Source organism: Lipotes vexillifer, unplaced genomic scaffold (genome assembly GCF_000442215.2).
Source record: "Lipotes vexillifer unplaced genomic scaffold, Lipotes_vexillifer_v1.1 scaffold554, whole genome shotgun sequence".
Taxonomy (NCBI): domain Eukaryota; kingdom Metazoa; phylum Chordata; class Mammalia; order Artiodactyla; family Lipotidae; genus Lipotes; species Lipotes vexillifer.
Genome location: NW_006794635.1, coordinates 759264 through 762555, shown reverse-complemented (window position 1 = coordinate 762555; position 3292 = coordinate 759264). Strand labels below are relative to the sequence as shown.

The following is a 3292-nucleotide window of genomic DNA, read 5'->3' as shown; positions in this document are numbered from 1 at the left end:
AGAGCGGGCGGATACCTGGGCACAAGGCGCATGCTCTCATAGTGGCCGCCCTCTCACTTGGCTCTCGGCTCTCGCGAGAGTGAGAACCCTTCCGTGTAGGGTTCCTCGACTTTCCTCCAGCGGAATGCCTGAGAAGCCCGCCGGCACCACCACCACCAGCCCACGCTGACAGTTGGACAATGGTGTTTATACCCACCTTTCTGAAAGTTCTGGACCCCTGGGTCAGGGTCTGGCTGCTTCCCAAAGAGGAATGGACTCGGTGTAGATTTGGGCTTTTCGGCGTTGAGAGAGGCTTCGGAAATCCTCCCGTTTCATGGATGGGATGCTCGGATGGAGACCTTGGGAAGGTCTTTGGTGCCGCGACACAAAGAAGCGAGAGAGCTCCTTATGGCTGTGCTTTTATGGATCCACAGTTAGAGCAGAGCTGTGCCGGGGGCCAGATGACTCTGGGAGGAAGGCTGTCTCCCTCACTCCATTGCTGCCAGTGAGGGGCTGAGAGGACCAGCAACAGGTGTGAATGGGGCCTACCACGGGGACTATGGCTTCTCCAGGCTTTTGGACTTGGCTACATCCTGACCTTAACCTCTTGATCTCATGGCAGTGACTCGAGTTTTTCTTTCATAGAAGACAGCCGGAGGCTCTGCCTGCTCTTTTCCGTCACCTCTCACCACTCTTTCTGCTTCTGCCTCTCACGCCACCCCAGATACCCAAGTTCTTACTCTCAAGGGGAGAATAACATCAGGGAGCCCCTCGTCTTCCCCCAAAATGGCCCCTCTTTCCTGGCATATTTAGTGCCGTTTCCTCTCCTGTCTTGGCGCTGATAGCTCTCTGAAGGTGGGTATCCCTCCCCACCGCCCCGCCCATCCCCCCGCCTGCTTAGAAAGCCCCCAGCCAGCAGCGGGCCCCTCTGCCCGCACTCCCCAGCCTGGCCCCTCGCTGCCACACAGAGCCACCAGTGCCACTGCCCTGGCAGGCAGCGCAGGCTGCAGCAGGAACGCCTCTCAGTGGCCAAACAGCTGCTTTTCTTTCCGGTATCACCTGTGGCAGCAGGTGGGAGCCAGGAGAAGGTCTTCCTCTCTGCTCGTGGGATAGAGAGTTTAAACTCGCCCTGACCTCTAGGGCGATCTCTTCCCTTGTTCCCTTTACAGGGAAGAAAATGACCAAATCCTTATCCAGGAAGAAGCACCTAACGCCTTCCCTTGGACAACCTTAAGCTCTGCTTTAGGGAGTGTCCCAAAGGTTCTGCCTTCATGAGGTTGCTCGCGAGGAGGCCTGTCCGTCCTTCTGACCGCTGTCTGCTCATGTCCCACCCTCTGCCCTCTCTTGGGCCGCCCGTGCTGGCAGATCTCCCGGGAGCTGTTCCTGCTTCTCCCCTGCCCCGCCCCCCGCCTCGCCTCCTCCACACCCAACCCCGTTCCCGCCAGTGCAGGGGGGCCTGTACACACGGCCTCCTTCCCCTGGCCCAGCCCTGCGCTGTGCGTTGCTGTTGACCAGCCAGCAGTGGACGTGGCCTTGCAGCTTTACACAGGAATAAGCCCACCTTTGCCCCTACCCTGCTGGCTCCCAGGGGATTTTACCCAAGGGTGAGAATTTTAATGACTGGGAGGGGATGGGAGGGCTCATTCCAAGAATCATGGGGCGACAGAAGCATATTTAGGAAAAGATTTTCCTCTGATCCCTGCTGTCTCTCAAAGGACACAGGATGATAAATATTTACTGTATTAGATCATGGATTTCTTTTCTTTTTTTCCATTAAAAACCAAAACAAGTTTATTAAAGTAAACTTTTTTTTTTTTTTTAGAGATCATGGATTTCTGATGCCTCCCACTAAAGGTGTCCGAAAGGGACCCCAGCGTAAATCCCACATAAGGTGAGTTCAGGGTACGTTCTCTCTTTCTGCTCCCTGGGTACCTGGCAGCGAGCCCGCTGGTAGATGGGTGCTTTGTGCTGGGCCCTGCTGGTCCAGCTGCTTCCAAGGGCTGCTGTCGGGGGAGGGGCTGCCTGAGACCTGCAGGTCACCTTGTTGGTTTTGAGCCCATTCAGTTCTCAACTATCAATCTTTCTCCATTTCCCCAATGTCTTGGCTTTGAGAAACATAGCAGGCCTTTTGTACCAGGCTTTTTTGTTTGTTTCTTTGGGGGAATGTTAAAATATTAATTTTGAGATTTGTTTTTTAAACTGTATCTACCGTATTTCAGGTTATTTTTGTTGATGTCAGATGTGTGTATGACATGTTTATGGTTCTTTTTTTAACACTTCCTGGTTTGTTTCTTTTAGAGGAAACTTTGAAGATAAACTCCTTCTTGATATATATATTTTTTTCTTTAGCAACTTGTTATCACTGGAAGAAAAGGGGGAAAATGACCTCTTTATGCATTGGTTGTATTTGTTTTTTGTTTGTTTGTTTTCATCTATTTATTTATTTATTTTTGGCTGCATTGGGTCTTCGTTGCTGCTCGTGGGCTTTCTCTAGTTGCGGTGAGCAGGGACTACTCTTCAATGCGGTGTGCAGTCTTCTCATTACGGTGGCTTCTATTGTTGCGGAGCATGGGCTGTAGAGCACAGGCTCAGCAGTTGTGGCACATGGGCTTAGTTGCTTCGTGGCATGTGGGATCTTCCCGGACCAGGCCCTGAACCCGTGTCCCCTGCATTGGTAGGCAGATTCTTAACCACTGCGCCACTAGGGAAGTCCTGTATTTGGTTTTGGGGGCTTTTTGTTTTTGTTTTCCTGGGGTTTTTTCTTTTGTTTTTTCTTTGTTTGTTTGTTTTGGCTGCCCCGTGAGGCTTGTGGGATTTTAGTTAGTTCCCTGACCAGGGATTGAACCCGAGCTCTCAGCAGTGAGAGCATGGAGTCCTAACCACTGGATTGCCAGGAATTCCCTCATTGGTTGTACTTGTATGTCACAAATAAAAGATACTTTGTTCAGCTGAAAAAAAAATTTAATATTCTCAGTGGAATCTGGAGTGAAATACTGGACCTCTCCTCTGAAGGATATATTTCCACCAGGGTTTCAGAAACTATTCATGTAATGCCAAAATGAATTGACATAAGAAACACTCCCTTTAAAAAGCAGGTGTCTGATAGGCAGGTCAGTTAGATATAAGTAGTTTCTGACTACAAGCCAGTCATTTGTTTATTTTGAAAACTAGAAGCTTAGTGGAGTAAATACAGAATTGAGATTCTCAAGTTGAACAGACTCAAATCTTTATATTAAAACAGTAATTATCTTGCTTGTGTGCTGGGTGATGAAAGGTCATTGAGGAAAAAATAGAGGGAATATTGAAGGGCATG

The 3292-nt window shown here is 49.8% G+C and overlaps 1 pseudogene; it reads left to right on the top strand.

Annotated features, from left to right (window-relative positions):
* Positions 1–1112, top strand: part of LOC103078328 (N-alpha-acetyltransferase 40 pseudogene) — an 8056-nt pseudogene extending 6944 nt beyond the window's left edge.
* The last annotated feature ends 2180 nt before the right edge of the window (positions 1113–3292 follow it).